Source organism: Triturus cristatus, chromosome 8 (assembly GCF_964204655.1).
Source record: "Triturus cristatus chromosome 8, aTriCri1.1, whole genome shotgun sequence".
In the NCBI taxonomy this organism is placed as follows: Eukaryota; Metazoa; Chordata; class Amphibia; order Caudata; family Salamandridae; genus Triturus; species Triturus cristatus.
In genome coordinates, this window is record NC_140591.1 from 1,128,898,859 (window position 1) to 1,128,919,227 (window position 20,369).

The window sequence follows — 20,369 nt, forward strand, 5'->3', positions numbered from 1 at the left end:
CCATCTGAACCCCAAAAAATCTGTTCTAGTCCCGCTACACCCGTCGCGGGAATGTTTCGACTGGCAATCAGATATTCCCCTCCGGAGACTCTCCTTTAAGTACCTGGGGATCTGGGTCACCCTCCTCCCATAACTCTGCTGGGCACTCAATGTGGCTCCAGTAGTAAACAAAGCCAGATCAGATATGCTCCGGTGGCAGGCCCTCCCTTTGAATCCGCTAGGGAGAGTCGCCTTATATAAGATGATGATCCTCCCCAAGTTTCTTTACATGCTGCAGAACCCTCCATGCCCCTTTCCGCGCCCGTGGTTCCGGGACCTGGATAAGATGGTGACCAAATTCCTTTGGGGCGGTGGTCGACCTCGGCTGGCCTTGGACCGCTGCAGGGTCCCCTCCTACGACGGCGGCCTAAGCATGACCAACCTCTACCTCTACTATCTGGCCACCCAACTACTGGTGGTCCACGATTGGTTCTCAGGGGGCTGGGGCGACCCGGCTTATCGACTCGAGGTGAACTGCCTCGGGTTCTCCTCCATCCAAAACATGCTCTATGGCACAACGATCCCCCTGTCGCTCCCCGGCGTCGTGCGGGCTCCCTTTCTCGCGTGGCGCGCGGCCTTGCGACACACCAGATGGTCGGGGACGTCCACGCAACTCACTCCGCTTTGGCACGGGACGTGGCTGCGGGAGGTGGTGGGACTAACGGGCTTTCGGCAGTGGGATCTTCTCGGTATCTCCTGTCTGGGCGATATATGGCGTGGAAGCCGCATGTGTTCCTTCCAGGAGCTTCGGACCCGCTTCTCGCTGCAGCCTTCTCAATTCTACCGCTACCTTCAATTGCGCCACGCGGTTCGGGCTCACGTCCCTCTAGATTCCAGACTGCCTTCCCATAGTCCGCCTGAGGCCCAGGTGATGTTGGGGTATCTTGGGAGGGGGGGCATATCCCGCATTTATAAATCCCTAATTAACAATACACCGGTGGATTGGAGCGGGCTAAAGCAGCGATGGGAGGCTTGGGTGGGACCCCTGGATGAGGCGGACTGGAGGGACGCCCTTATGGGCCCCGGACCGCCTGTATCGTGCGGGCCTCCGCGCGGACGCCTCTTGCACTCGCTGTGGGGAGGTTCCGGCAGAGTTTTTCCACATGGTGTGGTCTTGCCCTCGTCTGGGGGACTACTGGGCAGCGATCGAGGCCGATCTAGCGGAGGTCCTGGGTTGGGAGGTCCCCCACGAGCCTAGAATGGCCCTGCTGGGCATCATGGACGGGATGGACGGGTCCCGCAATGAGAAGTACTTCCTCACCACTGCCCTTATGGTGGCTAAGAGAGACATAGCGGCGGTGTGGTCACAGCCAGACCCGCCCAGAGTGGCTACCTGGAGTAGAGGGGTGGATTGGTGTGCGGCTCAGGAGCGGTCGCTATACGCTGCACGGGGCTGCCCAAAAATATTTCGCAAGATATGGGGGAAATGGTTGGGGGGCCTGTTTTGAAGGGTGGGTGCACAGGGGGGGGGGGACGGGGGATGGGAGGGGGCGGGAGGGTTTTTGCACTTGCCTGTTGATGCTTTCCTGATTGCAGATACTGATGCCTTGTTCACTGCACTGCTGTATATTATTCCTGATATTGTTCTTTATGCCGCAAAACACAATAAAAAGAAGTTTATCAAAAAAAACATCAGTACATAAAATGCCTATGAAACGTAATTATTAACAACATTTTTATAAAATAGTTCTTAAGTGTAGTTTTTTGCCGGTCAGTTGAGGTTTTGTAACCTCTATGCAAATATATACAAAAGGAAAGGGAAAGCTGAGAAAATGTCAGTTAAAAAAAAAAAAAAAACGATCACTTCAGAATGAAAACCAGGTCACAGCTGCTTGCGACGTCAGCATTGAACGTGGAACTGTGTTTGCCTGTATCAAAATAAAAACCGGGTCACACTCATCCCTCTCATCCCTAAATCCATTGCTTGGCTTGTGTTTGCGTGTGCTGTTGTGTAATAGATGAGAAGGCATTAACCCTTTCATTTGCGATGACAGCTAATGCTAGCACAGGACTCTCATGTGACAAGTGGAGCAGGCATTTTCATAGAGTACCACTGTGGTTTTAAAGCAGGGGCTGTTCACATCTACTCAGACTGTCCACAACTGTTTAGAAAATGAAATAATGTAAGTAGATATACATAAAAAAGCTAAATGTAATATTGAAAATGTCCAAACCTTTGTAAATGTAAAGGATTTGAAATTGAAGGCTAAAAATTAAGTTGGTATCCATAGCATGATTCGTGGGAGCAGTGCCAGTACACCTAATAGAATATAGAAGGGACGATTGGTGGCCTCAATGGAACGACTGGTATTCGACAACAAAAAGACAGCAGGGCTTATTTACAAGCCCACTGCACCGCCGGTGCGTCACTGTTTTTGATGCACTGGCAGTGCAATGGGCTTTCCCGTATTTACAAGGTTACTTTAAAGTCACCCTGCATGACTTTCGTGGCCTTGTAAATATGGGCCCCTTTCACGCATTTCTCTGTGTGAAAGGGGCGTTCCATGGTTGTTGCTGTGAGTGTTCCCATGCAACATCCATGGAACTTGACACATTCCCAGATTTACAACATTTTGTAAAACTGGAAATGCGTCAGAATCCTACACCTCCCCAGGGGAGGCATGGGAATGGCACAAAGCGGAGAAATACTTTTATTTCTCCTCGTTTTTTCCTCTTTCGATGCATGCTGCATTTTGGCGCATGCATAGAAAGAGGAAAATGCCAGTATATGATTGTTTTTGTGCAGGAAGGTTTTCCTTCCTACATAAAAACAATCATCCCCGCAGCGCAGGCACCTTTGGAAAATTACGCAAAGGTTCCAGTGTAGGGGAAAGCACAGGGATGCATCATATTGTTGTTGATACGACATATCCATGTGCTTTGTAAAAGATGCAGCATGGCATAGCTAAATAGCTTGCGGCGCCGCGCTGCATCTTTTTCCGGTAGATGAGGTCCAGGTAGCTTTAGGAGCAAAAAAAGAGAAACTGATATGCTAGTGTCGTGCATATTATTTTGTCTTTTACAAAGCCAAATACTGCAAAGCTCCATCACTCTTAAGACTAACATTTTTATATTTGTGTAGTTGTGAATTAAGTAGCATATTTCATATTTTGAGTTTTTGCTTGCAATACATTTGTTTCTGTATTTTTCTTTATTGTTTTGAAGTTCAAAACATAGATATTGCTTAGGTCTGGGTCCCTGACTTTCAGCAGAGATTTAGTGGGGTCACTAAAATTTAACAGATTAAGAACCTATTGTTTAGTGGGTTAATCCATCAGATTGGGGGAACATATTTTTATTCAATGTTTGCAGGTTTGAATTCAGCAAGCTGGCTCAGTTTAACAACCATTCAGTGGAAGATTTAAGGAGGAGCCCTATTGTGCTTGGCGATTGTGGGCAAAATAGCAAGTGCCCCACCCGGGGCTGCGATCACAGCATTGCCGAGTACTAGTAGAGAGACTACAGGTGTTTCTCAAATTCAAATTGATGCGTCTGTCACTACAGTGGTAATTAATGATATACCTCCATATAGAATTATTAATGTTGGTTTACTAAAAATTGAATTAGGAGAAATTTTGCAAGGGACAATTCATCTGCATAGACTGTTATACAACATTGACGAAATGCGATATGTGCTCAAAGAAGCAGAGAAATGTGCAAATGAGACACATAACAGAAGAGAAGAATTTTCTGATGATTGTGAAGTCAATATCAGCAAAATAAATAAATGTAAAGAGAAATTACAAAATGGATTTGACTAAATGATGAAATAAAGGATTTGGGTTTAATGACTTTAAGAGCTCACATTAAACATTTAGTTGAAAAAACAAGAGAATGGAGTGATTTAAAGAAATACAAAGAAAAATGGAAGAGAGATACAGCAAGCAAAAAGAATGCTACAGAGACAGGAAAGAAGACAAAGGTGTCTAATAGTGATTCAGAAATAGGGACACTTACAGAGTTTCCATTAGAGAGATACATGGAGGGAATTATGTGCATGTCACCTGGTTGAGAATTTATCTTTTTGCTTTTATGAAAGATTTTCCAAAATTGCGAGAGGAACCCGAGAAGTGGTACAAGGAAGTTCATAGGGTGACTACCATTTTGAAAATACTGTGGACTGATTTGAGTTTGTTATTTGAGATTGTTGCTTCCTAGTGATTTGTGGCCTGAATTTAAAGTTTCTAACTGCAGAACCAGCTAGGGTTCTGCTGAATAATGCTCCTGCTATTGAGGTGCCAGATAAATACAAGCAGATAATTGAACATTTGAAAAAGAAGGTGTCTGAAAAATATATTAATTGGACAAAGATTTTGAGAACCTCACAAGACACAAAAGACTCAGTGCATGCTTATTAAGAGAGGCTCATGAAGATTTCCAAGAAGCATATTGGGGTCAAACATCCAGAGAAAGATAGTGCTAGTGGTTTAATCTCTGCCTTTATAATCACAGTGAGAGATAAAGAGGAACAGGTGGCACACCATATTTCCTCCAATATTCAAGCATGTCATCCGCTTGTAATGATAAGACATGTTCTTCTTGCCTTATGCTGATTCCATAATTCCTCAGTTGTGTGTGCAACACATAAGCAAATAACTCTGTTGTTACACAAACAATAAAACACACAAGATGATGGACGGAATGTTGCACATTGGCAAAACATTCACCCCCAGTCACAGATCTGGGTTTAATCCATCGTTATTTTGCTCACCACGCCACCCCAGTTCAGACATGGCCATATGCAAATCAGTCTTGACCCTGTGCCTCATGGGAACAGTCCAGCCCGAACTGCCAAGCCATGTCTTCCCTGGACCAGAATCAAGCATCCTAGGACCGGTTTCGGGGTTTCACCCCTCTTCAGCCAGGATAGCTTGACTCCAGTGGCGTAGTGAGCACGGGACCCAAGTCTGGGCATACCCTTCCCACATAGGGCGAACAGCAAAACACACAAGATGATGGACGGAATGTTACACAAACAATATCAGGGACAATATCTGCCCTATTCCAGTTTGAAGCCACTGAATTAGTATTCTCTGTGGCCTTAGTCACTTGATATAGTAGCTTTAACCATTTTACCAATTGTGGGCCAAAACTCAAGGCTTCAAGTACTTTAAAAGGATATTGGCAATACATGTTGCTAGCGTCTTTTTCTGTGTTCGATTATGGCATTGCATTGCATAGTCATTACCATCATGCTTTTCTTCCCCCATAATATCTGGCAATCAGCAAAGATTCTGTCTTGAATTCCTTTGTGGAATGAAACCACATTGGCCATGGTGTGTTAGTCTGCTGCTAGTGGTTTGAACCTATTAGTTCCCACATTGCCAAATTATTTGTAGTCTGTATTTATCATTGATAGGGGTCTATATGCTCGGTAGCCTGTATACCTACCTTCCAGTTTAGGAATCACCACTATGCGTGCTTTCCCATGACTTCAGACAAGCATCCCAGCTCTTCTGCTTCCATTTTCGAATTTCCAATACATTTTCTGACAGGATATTCCCGTGTTCTTTATAAACATCTCCAGTAAAACTATCTCCATCTGATGTCTTTCTATTATTGAAGCCATTCATGGGCACAAATATCTCCTTTTCTGTCAGTATCACATTTGGCGCTAATCTCTAATAACTTGAAACCTTTTAAAGAGTCATGTCTCGTAATGTGCCAATGATTCACCTAGTCTTCTCTCTTTAGTTTGATCTGCCATAGATTTGTATAGCCCTTTCAGGTGCTCAAAAAGGATTTGGGGGGCAGACTGAGGCTTTGCACCAGTTCAGTGTTACAAAGCGCGATGCAAACTGGCACAAAGTCTTAAATTGGGATTTGTGCTTGAAAGTACCCATTAAGTAACGCAAATTCGTGCTTTCCCCTACTTTATGCTGCTCTGTTTTAAGGGGACACCATCATCATTCCCAAGCAACCACCATTGTATTTTGACGCAAATCCCTAGCTGCTAATCATGGTAGACAGGGATTTGCGCCAACAAATATTTCTCAAAACCGTTATATCTTTGCATGTGTCCTGTAATTTACAGCACACATACAAACCTGGAAAAGTTTCTAGCTATGTCTAGGCACAGTATACTGTACTGGAAGGGGACCTCTCCAGTACAAAATCTATGATAGACATCACTCAGATATCCTTGCACTATGATGCAAGAGTGTGTGCGTGGCTCAAGGCAGTCTAAAGTAGATATGGCGATGTCTGGCTGTCTCCCTTTTACGCAACATAGCACAGCACTTTTGATTACTGCACTAAGTTAAAGAAATTGTAAGCAAATTTGGCACTTAGTTTATTCTTTTCTGCATTTAAACTAACCTTTCGTCTGAGTCTTTCAGTGCTAGCATGTTGTGGCTGTTCCATGTTTAGTTATCACGAAACCACAAAGGAAAGTCCCCATCTCTTTGTAAAACCACTGCTGTTACAAGCTTACTTGATATTTGTTTAAGTCTTGTTATTTATTTTGTGTCTTCTCTAACCTCATATAATTGCTCACTAAAGTATGTATACCCTGCAGCTGCACAGGTTTCCATTTATTTCAATTGCCATTTGTTAGAAACTGGGTTATTGGTTGAGGGGGGGTAGAAGCCCACACAAGCATCAACCACAATCCTTGTCAAGGTGAACCATACAAGTCTCTAAATTAGCCTATGTTTAACACTCTGGTAGCTTGGCACAAAAGCAGTCATACTTAACTTAGAGGCAATATGTAAAGTATTTATGCAGTACTCAAATTGTAATAATGAGTAAAGAAAACACAAGAAAATCCCAAGCCAAATTAGAAAAATAGAGTAATTTACTATGAATAACATTATACCAGAACGATAAAACTCCAGTCTGTTCAACTAGAGATATTGAATTTTAAAGGTTTTAGTGAAAATAGCGGCAAAAAGCAGCACGTGCCAACTGCGGGTATCTGGTCCTGCTGGACCAGGACAAAATCGCAAGTTCAGGATGACGTGATGGGGCACAGGATCAAGTTTGGCCCACTGGGAGCTATTTGCAGGAGGAGGATAGTACGAATGTATGACGTTATTCCACCAATTTTTATCCCGCAGGGAATCACAACGCGGTCGTTACAACGACCGCGTTGTGATTCCGCATACTATTACGGAGGGGGGCACTGGATGTTGGAATAGTATAATTTACTATTCCAACTCCAGCCTGTGCGGACACTAGGGAAGGTGTTGGATTTTAAATCCAACACCCCCCCCCTCCGCAAGTCGTTATTCCGACTTGCGGAGTAATGGTATGCGGAATCACAACGTGGTAGTTGTAACCACCATGTTGTGATTCCCTGCATTTAAAAAGTTGCGGAATAAACGTTGTTTACCAGATAGTACCCACTACAACCAATGAAATGTTTTACATCTCGGAGGTATCTGTCGGACATGAGGGATCCCTATGACGGTTAATATGTGGTAAATGGTGGCATATTCCAGACATATGGATGTTTGTGTATCTACACAGGAGATAATTGGTTCATCACTTTAAGATGTTATGTGTTATGCACAAGTGGCATACCCAGTGCAAGGAGACATAGCTTCCACACCGAGTATGGTATGTACTATCAGAATTTTGGACTGTAGTCATTTTCAGGCCATATTTGGAGAGTGTCCTTTGTAGAACAATCAAGGAGACAGCCTATATTTGGGAAGACAGAAGGTATCTTTTGAACCCTTTTTTAGGTCGAGCATTCGAGACCTCTTGTATATACTTTAGTATATACTTATATGTGTATGTACTTTGTGGGCTCTGGGGATCAGCCCTAGGACTTGTCTTCTTCCGCTTAGGGACTTTTTTTTCAGTTCAACTGCCCCTATTTAACTGTCTTGATAGAAATTGACTAATAGAAGTCAGTAAAATACCAGTATTGCTTTCTGCTGAGGAACTTTATTTTTTTCAATTTTTCTGGCAACTGCCTCTATTTAACTTTCTTGATAGAAAACAACCAGCAGAGGTCAGTAACATACCAGATTCACTTTAGCATTCTCTAGATTCCAGTCCATAGAAATTGTTTTCCACGAGCACCCACCCATAGACAATAATATTTTTGGGAAATCTTGTCTTTTCAGTGATATGACCACCTACTTTATATATTAGAAATAGAGCTTTGGACTATACCATTTCCCGCTGAAAGGCAATATTTCTCTCCATATGTTCCCATACCTGGTGTGTCACGCAGTTTGGTGTTTACTTTCCCTCCATGTTAAAGAACAGTAGATGTTTCAGCACCCAGGCTAATGTGCTGCATAGCTAAATACATATAAGGTCCCAAAGGCGAGACTGATTGCATTGCAAATGCTTGTTATAACATCTTCCACTCCACTATCACTGGCAGTTAGATCCATAGAGCTGTACACTTTACAGGTCTTCCTAAGCTTTGATTCCCTGACATGTGTGAGATGACTTTCTTATAACAATATAAGAGTTAAGACAATAATTAATTATTAACATTTTTATGAAGTGTGTGTCTACAAGAGTGGTTTCCTACCGGTGTGATTAGTAGGCTTAAAGTCCATAAATATAGGGTAAGTAGATGCACGAGTTGTGCATGATCAGTACTGTTTGTTCATGCATGCTAGGTGTGATACAAAATATTATGTCCACAAGTATTACACAAGTTGCGCACCACAGCACTTAAATAGTGGGGATGTATTGATAATTAGTTTTTGGAAATAAAAGATAGACAGAATGGGGGCGTGGCCTAGTGGAGCATGGCGTAAAATGTGTCTCGACTTGTCTCCAGACCCCCATTGGCCATCAAGTACCATTCTAGGCACTGGGACCAAAAAAGAGGAATGCGGATCGAGGCGGAGTAGCTGAGCTCTCCCTCTGCACACCGATGAGGGGTTTCTAACCCCCACAACAAGGTCCAGGCATAGGCATTGACTTCTCCTCAGCGCAGCACGGACGGCCATCGTGCGACAGAGGGAATGCAACTCACCAAGCAGCCAGCAATGACACTACACAGGCTGACTAAGACTCTGCTGGCACTTAACAGCCGCAGAGCGAGCTGGCCACCCAAGACTGCTTGGAGTCGAGCTCTTCCTCTACACACTGGGGAGGGGCTGTCACTCCCCACAGCAGCGGTTCCATTAGGGGCCCGAGGTCTGCTTATGTGGCTTCGCCTGAACAGCCATATTTTAACTGGGCCACTGCGGCCCGCCAGGCTGCCAGAGGCGGCACGATATGGGCTAATTGAGGTCCAGCTGATGACAGGGACTGGGGGAACGACTTGATCGCTTGAGACTGCCTGCGTGTTCCTGCTGGAAAAAGGAGGCCTGCGGAGCAGATTTCAAGAAACGGCCCGCTGCTGGGGGCCGCCAATTTCTCTGAGGGCCAGATCCCACCCCATTGAGCCCAGGGGACAGCGTGGAGACCCTGCTGTGGAGGACGAGCTGGGGCTAGTGGTGAGCAAGGAGACTTTACTACACTAGCGTGTCTTCCTGTTTCGGCACGAGCCACGAGTGATTACCCAGGTGCTTGCTGGTAAGTGGGCAGCCATCTTAGAACGGAGCACACTGCGGCTCATGAGATTCCATCCACTGGTCCTGTGGTCCTTCACCTAAGGGCACCCCATTGAAACCTTGCAGCGGTAAGACATTTCGTCACAAATGCACCTGTAATTCCATGCCCCAGCCCTCTGAATCTGCTGTGGGGGATCCTGCTTAAAGGGGACCTGCGCCATGGGGGAGGGAGCATCACAAGGCAGCACTGGGCCTCTCTCTTCCACCTCATGATCCATGTTGACTGCGGCAGTAGTGCTGCCTGTTGTGGCATCTGTGAGCCCCCTTGCCCTGCACCGAGTCCTCACGCCGGAAGGTTGCCCCATACTGAGCCTTAGATAGGTTGATACCAAAGACGCGTCCAGTGGGAGATAGGCTGCGCCGTCTCTGTGAGTGTTCCTGGGGAGGACTGCCCTGCGCAGGCTGCCCACCTGTATCTTTATGTGGAGAACCCCCCTTGGACTGCCTATCTCACCAAGTATTGCAGCCTTCCTTCCTTGCATGATCCCACTGCCTTTTCGCTGCTGTGAGTATTTTTCTACCAGTGTTGGGGCTTGAATTGGAGCATTTGTTTGAGTTCCTTTCCCTGCCTTACAAACATACATGCTGAAGGATAAGCAGCCGCCACTTGTGAGTTTGTGGACACCTCCCCTCCATCACCCCACCACCCAACCTACCGTGTTGGTTTCTACTGGAGCTCTGGGGAGACTGACCCCCAATATGAGGAGGGGAGATCTGGGCCTTCTATCATCCTCTGCCTGACTCTGCAATGCGGTTAACCTCCTTTTCTCCTGGGTCCCTCGAACCTTGCTGTGGCAGCTGCAATCCATGGGCTCTAACGGCATTCTCACTGTGGCATAACACTTGGCAGATGGTGACTCCTCAGCAGCAAAGTGACAGAGCAGCCTTGGGCTGTACTAGACTCTCTACCGTAGGCACCGCCACACTCAGATGCTATGCTGTGTTTCGGATCCACCAAAGACACCCCAATTGGGTCCACTAAAGACAACCCAGTAACCTCCCTTTGGAGCAAAGCCCCCACCACAGGTATGGAGATGGTGGATCCTCCTACCACCAGCACGGCTGAGGGTGTGGCCCCAGTGCCTATCTCGCAAGATTGCATGGACCGTTTTCTGCAAGAAATCCACTCTTAAATTGGCTCCCTGAATGCAGATATAAAATCTTGTATCCAACATATTCAGCCAGATGTCTTTGAGTTAGGAGGGCATTTAGACGATCTTGAACAAACAGTCGATGCATGCTCGGAAGGTCAGGTAATGCTTTGGCGCAGAGTGGCGGCCCTCGAACACCAACAAATAGAACTGCAAACAAAGCAGGCAGACTTGAAAAATGAAAGCCGCCGGAACAACATCCACATCAGAGGTGTACCCAGGGGTGAGGAAGGCAGTAACATTGTGGCCTCCATAACTGAACTCTTGCAGATGACTCGAGGAGACAAAGATGCCCCCATCCTAGCCCTGAATAGGACACTTTACCACGCATTTTTTATTCCGCAAAAACTTTCACAACGCAGGTCTTTACAACGCAATCCGTTACAAAGCATTCCCCATTCCATTGCTATTACTATTCTAACTCCAGGGGGGCATTACTTTGGGGAATGCATTGTAACAGTTTTGAGGTGTAAAGCCCTGTGTTGTAAAACAATTTGCGGAATAAAAAATGCAGGCTAATGGCATGCGGAGTAAAGCATGCAGGGTAAAGTATGTTTCCCCCTGACCCTAAATAAGGCCCATTGTGTGTCAACTGCTCCTGGGTGTACTCACATTATGATACAAGTTTACTTCTTTACAGACAAAGAAGCTATCATGAGGGCTTCAAGAAGTAAGGCTGACCTATTGTTTCACAGCCACACTGTTAGACCTGGTACCATTGGCGTGGGTCCCCTGCATTTATTGCTTTTGCCTCCTGCGTGTTTGCTGTGTGTTGGACTCCGTTTTGCTGGTCTAGATGCTTTGGGCACTTTGCCACTGCTGTTCAGTGCCAAAGTGCAAGTGCTCCCTTTGTAAAGTGTTGTTATGGATTAGTGATTCCATGATTGGCATATTTGATTTACTAGTCAGACCCTAGTATAGTGCACTGTGTGTGCCCAGGGGCTATACATCTAATGCTACTAGTGGGCTGCAGCACTGATTGTGCCACCCACAGAAACAGCCTGTAAAATGTGACTCTGGCCTGCCATTGCAAAGCCTGTGTGCAGTCTGGGACTGCCATGTCGACTTGGCAAGTGCACACACTGATGTGTGCGGTATGTCCTGATAGTGAAATACTGCCAATTTTATTTCTCACTATTGCAAGGCTACTTGTTCCCATAGGACAGAATGGGTAGTTTGTTTATAAACATCTTATAAACCTAACTACCCTGGGAACAAGGTAGGAATATAAAGTTTAGTATGGCAGAACTTAGAATGTTAAAATGCATATTTTAGTGAGGGTGATTTTTACATTCTGTATTTGAAAATACCACTTTTGGAAAGTAGGTATTTTCTTGCTTAACCATCCAGTGTGCCTCTGTTAGCTTTGTGTATTGCATGTATGCCTTTTGGATGACAGGTCCTGGAGAGGGGCAGGGGCTCCAGAGAGCCTGATGAGTCAGGGCTGGGCTGAATGGACCTGGGCTGCATTTAGAGTAGGGGGAGGAGATTTCCTTTCACCTGAATGGGCCTGGTCTACCTTCAACAATGCTGTCTCCACCTCCTGCCAGGAAGCTACACCAGTGAGGACAGAACTGGTTTTGGCTGGGTACAGACACTCTCTGCCTTCAGAGAACACAGGCTTTTTGTGTATAAAAAGAGAGGCCCAGTCTTTCAGATCATTTCTGGGAATCAAGAGGAACCTTTGCCAAGGAGAAGAGCTGGAGAAGCTGAGGAGGAATACTGCCTCTATGCTGTTTGCTGTCTGGGGCTGGCCTGTAGTGGCTACTTGCTGCCAAGGAAAGGAGAAAAAGACTTTGCTGTGTGCTTTATCACCTGCTTGAGGAAAAAATCTCCAAGGGCTTGAAATTGGGCTTTCCTCCTGTTCTGAAGTCTCAGGAACACAAAGACTTCATTTCTTCTGTCTCTCTGCATCTGGAACTGCTGTTTCAGCTGCCACAGAAGGAAATTGCAACACCGACGCAGGCGAGCGACACCGCAACCTGCACTGAAGCTGTGGGCACCGCTCATGAACAGCCCAACGCCCCCCACCCGAATTGCACTGTAGGCCCGAGACCTGCTGATGCCGTGCCACATCGTCTCCAAAGCCGTCACCGAGGCCCCTGCCTGCACCGGAGCCGAGGACACTGCTTTTGACGTCCACAATGCCCCATCCCGACTCACACCACAGCCCCTACTTCACCGACACCGGTGCTTCATCAACGCAGAGCCGATACTTGACGTGGGTGACTCCTCAATCTATAGACACCGCATCGTCGTCACCTCCCTGACACAGCAAGAAACTGATGTCTCACCACCCCTGCATTGCAGTAAGGAACCGAGGCTTCACCTCCCCTGGGGTTGTAAGGAACCAACGCCGCCCGGCGCCAACGAAGCATCACCTTCTCAACACCCTGCACTGTCTTTGTTTTCCTCAATTCCAAGGTACTGTTCTTTGTAGATCATCTTGACTCCGCACCTAACGCCACGCACTTCACAGTCGGCGCCGTACTGTCATGACGTCAGGTGGAGTTATTTGTTGCTTCAAACTTTAATTGAGTGAATAACCTATTTTTGAAGACATCTTGATAACTGTATTGTGGATTTTAATTGTTTGGTCTTGTTTTGGTTTAGATAAAGATTAATTATTTTTCTAAACTGTTGTGGTGTCCATTTGTAGTGTTTTCACTGTATTACTGTATGTGTTCACAAATGCTTTACACACTGCCTCTTTGATAAGCCTGTCTGCTCGTGCCAAGCTACCAAGGGGGTGAGCAAGGCTTATTTTAGAAGTTTATCCCCCTTACCCTGACTAGAAGCAAGGGCCCCTATTTGGACAAAGTTTCCTACTTCTGCCAACTAGAGACCTCCATTTCTAACACACACCATTCAACTCTTTCAGGATCTCTCGCCCATCACCGTGCGCAACCGGCGCAACTTCAAGCCCATCACTGATAAGCTGTGAGAGATGAACATTCGCTATCAGTGGGCTCACCCTTTTGCCCTCTTGTTTCCCTGGGAGGGTAAATGATGCGCCACCCTGTCTCTGGGGGAGGTGAAGCATCTCCTGAGACTGCCAGCCGATCATCCTGATGGGGACTCTTCGCCACACCGTTCGCCAGCAAGAGAAGGACTGCACCCCCTCTGAACCACGGTGCGGTCCCATCGTCCGGACGAACGCTGCAAGGAAAAGGCTTTCCAGGATACCAAACACCTACGTCATTCAACAGCTTCGAAATATCAGGAAGGGCTCTTTCCCTGCTTCCTCCACTTTTGGCTCCTTGTGACACTGAGACTTCCTTATAACATCATCAGGGGTGCCTCCAAGGCAACAAAAACAGCGACCTCCACAACTTTGTACTATGGATGAGTGATACCGCAGGGGTCCAGAGTACATTTTGCTCACTCACTCACACACACTGACACTCAGACTGACCCACAGTGCCTGCCACCAATGTTTCCCACCCCAGGACGGTTACTCCTCAGGCGGGATTTGTGCAGTTGTTTGCCGATCTCTGCGGGACACGGAAGCCTTCGTTGGTCCCTGTTTGCCCACAGTTTTTGAATTCTCTTGTATGTTTTCCTTTCTTAGGTCAACCACTGAGGAAGTTTGTCACTATTGCTTTTTTGTCCCACACACTTCATGCCTTCATGAGTGATTAGACAGTCTTTTAATGTCTAGTTTGACTATTCCACCTTTCCAGGATGTTCGGGTTTGTCCTCTAACGCTGGGAGGGAGTTGCGAGCTCTTGGTGGAGCCCGGCCTCTCCTTCCAGGCAATAGACCACTGCTGCCCGTTGTGGAATGCAATCTGTTAGACCTGACATCCTTGGCGTGGGTTTTTTCCCCTATCTTTTGCCTCTGCTACATGGATTTTTGATGCTGTGCTGGATTTCGTTTTGCTGGTTTAGATGCTTTGGACACTCTGCCACTGCTAATCAGTGCCAGAGTGTAAGTGCTCCCTGTGTAAAATATCGTATTGATTGGATATACCTGATTGGCATATCTGTATCACCCTGAAGTCCCTAGTAAAGTGCACTGTGTGTGCCAGGGCTGGTGATGACAGATGCTACTAGTGGGTCTGCAGCGCTGATTGCGCCACCCACCTGTGTAGCCCTAAAACAGTGTCTCAGGCCTGCCGCCGCAGGCCTGCCTGCAGTCCCCGGACTGCCATGTCCTCCTGGCCAGTGTCCACACTGACCGGGCCTAACCCTTCCCTTTTCGTACACATCAGTCATCCCTATGGAAGGCCCAAGGTACCCCCCTGGGCAGGGTGCAGTGTATGTAGAAGGTAGAGCATGTACTAGTGCAGGTAACATGTTCTGGTAGTGAACACCGGCCATTTTGTGTGTTCACTACTGCAAGGTTATCTTGTTCCATAGGCTAACATGGGGGAGGCGGGTGCCAATGGCTATCCGCCTATCTTCTCATAAGAACAAGATAAGACATGAGTGTTTGATATCCCTGAGCTCAGCATTTAATAACACATCTTTTAGGAGAGGTTGTTTTTAAATCCTGAGTTGGAGAACAGTACTTTTTAGAGAGTAGCTGTTCTCTTGTCTGACCCTTCTGTGTGCCTGGGCGCGCTTGTGGATTGACTGTCTGGTTTGAGAGTGACAGGGACTGGGGATCCCCCGGGAGGTTGGCTGATTCAGCCCTCTGCTGAATGGCGACAATCGCAAGGAGAGTGGAGGGAGGAGATAGCACCTGGGATTGAATAGGGCTGTGCCTGCCTGCCACTCTGCTGGCTCCACCTCCTGCTGGGCGGCTGACGACCTTGCCCCTCGCTCTGAAAAGAATGTAGAGGCCAGGAAAACAAAGTGCTCCAGCAACACCCAGAACTGGATCAGACCGGGCTCAGGACCCACTTGCACAAAGACTTCAAAGACTTCTAGGGGTATAAGTACAAGACCCCTGACAACAGATTTTTAGATTCGACCATCGAGAGGAACCTCTGCTGAAAGACGGACCGCTGAAGAACTAAAGGAAGATTGCCGTGCTGTGTGCTCTAAAGGCTGACCTGTTCTGCTGTACAACTGAAGCTGAGGAGAAGAAGGGGTCTTGCTGTGTGCTGACCCTATCCACTTGACCAAACAAGACTTTGCTGTGTGCTGTGTCTTCAACTGCATCTCCAAGGGCCTGAGAAGAGCTGGCCTCCTGTTTCGCAACCCAGGGATAGAAAGGTTGCCAAGAACTCAAGACTCTGCTGTGCCCCACCTGCGCTGCTGTGTGCCGCAGGGACCGTGGATTGTTCTACCAAGCTTCTCAACATCTGCCTGTGAGGTGGGCTGGCTGCTCTCTGTCTTGCTGGAGAGTACCGCACCGAGCCGGGCCTGACACCTGTTGCCGCATCAAGAAGATCGACGTGCTCATCGGCACGTGCCTTGCCGCGACCCGGAGGCCTGAAGCAGATCGAGAGTCGTATTTCCCTGCTCTACCAAGCCGCGCTGTGAGTGGCTGACTCCGGTGACGTCGACATCGTCACGGGGGGCTCGTTGAGGGAGTTGTGGAATCCTTGCACCGAACAGCCCGAGGAGCGCTTGTACAACGAGCGCAGCGACACTGCCGGAGCAACGTAGCTGCCTAAAACATCGAGAGCCTACAAATTGATTCATTCTCAGTGAGTATCGAATCACTCAAGAGACTAGAGACTATCATCTTACGATCCCGACCAACCAAGAAAGCGAATATTGTGTAAACCTGTGATGCTTGATTTCAACTGCGGAAACTAGATAAAGATATATTATTTTTGATATAACTCACCTGTGTGGTCTAAGTTTGTGGTGTGCGGAGGGGGGATCATTGTGGTGTCTACGTGCAAATACCTTACACATTGCCTTGGGGATAAGCCTGTCTGCTCGAGCCAAGCTACCTAGAGGGTGAGCAGGGGTTATCTACCGTGTGTGTCACTCTACCCTGACTAGAAGCAAGGGTCCCTATTTGGTCTAAGGTGTATACCTCTGCCAACTAGAGACCCCCAGATCTAAAATTGGTGGTCAGCGGTGCGGATTAGAACCAGTATTTGCACTTGACCTACAGTGATTCTTCGTACATCACTAATCTAGTAAGCAGTTGCATCGCACGAAGTTTTTGCGAAGACTATTCTTGGAGGATCGACGAAGCATCATGTCTCTGAATGGAGTAGGTGAGGAGTCGGAATTGCAATTCGAAGTGGAAAAGTTGCTCACATACAAGAAGGATCAACTAAAGCAATTCTGCAAGCAGCTTGGATGCCCAGTGAAGGGCGGAGCCAACAAGACGGAGCTACAGAAAGCTCTAAGGGCCTGGTGGGAGGCCAAGAATGGCGCAACCGAGGAAACTACTGAAGGGGATGGCACACCGGAGCACGGATTTGGATCCGATGATCTGCCAGTGAATAGGCCAGCGTCTAGGGCTGGCAGCGCTCATTCCAGTAGGAGCCTCTCTCCAGAGGAGCTGGAGGAAAACCAGAGGGTTAGAGCCCATGAGATTGAACTTTTTAAACTCAAAGCTCAAGCGGAAGAAAGGAAACTGCGCCTTGACAGTGAGAAAGAGGCGGAGGAGAGGAGGAATGCTCTCGCTTTGGAAGAGAAGAAACTCCAGTTGGCTCATGAGTTGAGCATGAGGGAGCTGGACATTAAAGCCAAACAAGTGGCGTCCAGTCCGAATGGTGGCAGCGCACAACCAGAACAGGCGGGTAAAGTATACATACCGAAAGATTTGGTGCAGAATTATCAGAGGGGTGAGGATATCTATGCATGGTTTAGATCCTATGAGCTTGCCTTAAAGATGAATGAAGTGCCTGAGAAGAGTTGGGGAGCAGGTTTGTGGAAGCATTTTGAGGCCTCTGGGAGGGATGTCTTAGCACCCTTAGAAGCAGCAGGGACCTTAACCTACCCCACTATGAAGGAGGCCTTATGCCTCAGGTATGGGCTTACACCAGAACAGTACCGCCAGAAGTTTAGGAACTTCAAGAAACTTGATTCGAGTACGTGGGTGGAGTGTGTGAGTATGTACACGCGTGCACTGGAAGGTTGGATAAAGGACAGCAAAGTTACTGATTATGTGGGGTTGTGTCACTTGATTAGTTGGGAGCACTTGAGTAGTCTATGTGTTCCAGAGCTGCACCAGCATCTTTTAGACAGCAAGTTAACTGATCCCAGTGAGCTTGCTAAAGAGGCAGACCGCTGGACTAGCACCAGGGTCAACAAAGGGGTGGTAAGTATGCCAGCCAAGGGTGGACAGGGTCCCCAGCAGAAAGGTGGGGAGGACAAGGGTAACAGTAAGGAGTTCTCTAAAGGGCCCCAAAACAGTTCCCAGGAGAAGGAGTCCCAAGCCCCCAAGCCGAAGAGGTCTTGGCCCCCTAAGGGCAACAGACCACCGCCTACTTGCTATGCTTGTAGGGAAGTGGGGCACATCGCCCCTAAATGTCCCAAGAAACCCCCAGCACCAGCTGCTGCTCCAGTCCCAGGGTTAGCTAGTGTAGCTTTGGGAGGGGATTTGATTTCCAGTGGGGAAGAGGGATTAGCTATGATGACCCTTGTCTCATTAGGAGACCAAGAGATGGTCCAGGGTACCTTGATACCCGCTAACACTAAGAAATACGGGCAAAAGGTGACCATCAATGGGAGGGAGATAGAGGCTCTGAGAGACACCGGGGCTAGTGTGACATCTGTCAGGTGTCAGTGGGTGTCTGAAGAGCAAGTCATTTCCAATGTGCTCCGCCCCGTAGTGGCAGCTGACACTTCAGTTCGCCTCTGCAAGATGGCGCGTGTTCCCTTTACATGGGGGGGAGTCTCTGGTACCTTGGAAGTCTGTGTCAGTGATGCCTTGCCGGTAGATTGTCTGTTGGGTAACGACCTGGAGAGTTCTCCATGGAAGGACGTAGAGCACAGAACTCACTTGGAGATGTTAGGACTGCCAGCGTGGATCTGTGTATCCACACGTGCCATGACAGCCAGTAAGGGTGGATTAGTGGAACTGGAGCCTGGAACGATGGCCCAGGAACCTGCCAGGAGAGGAAGGGGCAGAGGGCGCGGGAAACCGGCCCCCACTGTTCCCACGGTCCAGGAGGAAGCAGAACCTGAGGGGGATGCACTGGAACCTACAGGGGAGCAGGTGGCCGAACTGGGGGAGTTGCCTGAGCTGACCCATTGGCAGCAAGAGGGTGGCCCCTCCAGGGAGGAATTCTGCCAGGCTCAGAAGGAGTGCCCTTCTCTTGTCGGTGTGCGGCAGCAGGCTGCAGACCAGGCAGCAGGCCTAGGGCCCAAGGAACATTTGATTTACTGGGAGGATGACTTACTGTATAGTGAGCCTAAGTTCACTGAGCCCTGTGCAGCCCGTGTGCTGGTGGTACCCGAGCGCTTCAGGAACTTCTTACTGGGTCTGGCTCACGACGTGCCTCTCGCAGGACATCTGGGGCAAGACAAGACCTATCACAGGCTTGTCACCCACTTCTACTGGCCCCAGATGAAGAAGCACGTCGGTACCTTTTGTAAGTCTTGCCAAACCTGTCAAGCCAGTGGTAAGAGCGGAGGGAAGTGCGTGGCGCCCCTCCAGCCGTTTCCTGTAGTGAGCACCTCTTTCGAGCGGGTGGGCATTGATATCGTAGGGCCCCTGGATCCCAAGACCGCCTTAGGCAACAGGTTTATCCTGGTCTTGGTGGATCACGCCACTCGGTACCCGGAAGCAGTCCCTCTCAGGACAATCACAGCACCCGTGGTGGGCCGTGCATTGATGGGGATCTTTTCCCGCATGGGGTTCCCCCGAGAGGTGGTCTCCGACCGGGGTACCAACTTCATCTCTAGGTATATGAAGTCTCTGTGGGAGGAGTGTGGAGTAACTTATAAGTTCACCACTCCTTGGCATCCTCTTGGAGCCCTCACTTTCTGTTCACTCTCAGGTCAATTCAGTTGTTTCCTCCTGTTTCTTTTCCCTTCGAATCATCAGGAAGATTTCTCGTTTTTTTTCTTTACCCGCCCTAAAAATTATAGTGATGGCCATGGTGCTTTCGCGCCTCGATTATGGGAACATCATTTACAATGGCGCTCCAGCCTACGCCATTCGCCGTTTGCAGCTAGTGCAGAATCAGGCTGCCCGCCTGATTCACGGCCTGCCTAAATACCATAGAGCTACTCCCCTATTGCAGGCCTTGCACTGGCTGCCGGTGAAAGAGCGTGCTCTGTTCAAGCTTGGCTGCACCACTTTCCAGGCTAAAAGAGGCACTGCCCCGGAATTTATCTGTTCTGCCATCACCCCCTACATACCTGGACGAGAGCTTAGGTCTACTCATCAGGCTTTGTTAACCATCCCCCGCTTCAGCAAGAAAAAGACTGGCGGTACGAAATTCGCAGTGCTTGCTCCTGCATTTTGGAACTCCCTCCCCCCGGAACTCCGGATGTCATCTTCCTACATTGAGTTCCGGAAGGGTCTTAAAACTTTTCTTTTTCCCCGAGCCTACAATGCTTAAATTCCCCTCTGCTCCTGCCTGCTTCTCACAATCTAACAGCGCCAAGAAACCGCATGGTAAAAGTGCGCTATAGAAATGTTTTTAAATTCAAATTCAAATTCAAATCCTTACCACCCTCAAGGAAATGGGTTGGTTGAAAGGTTCAACCGCACCCTGAAAGGTATGATTATGGGCCTAGCGGAGCCCATGAGACGGAAGTGGGACGTCTTGTTACCATGCCTG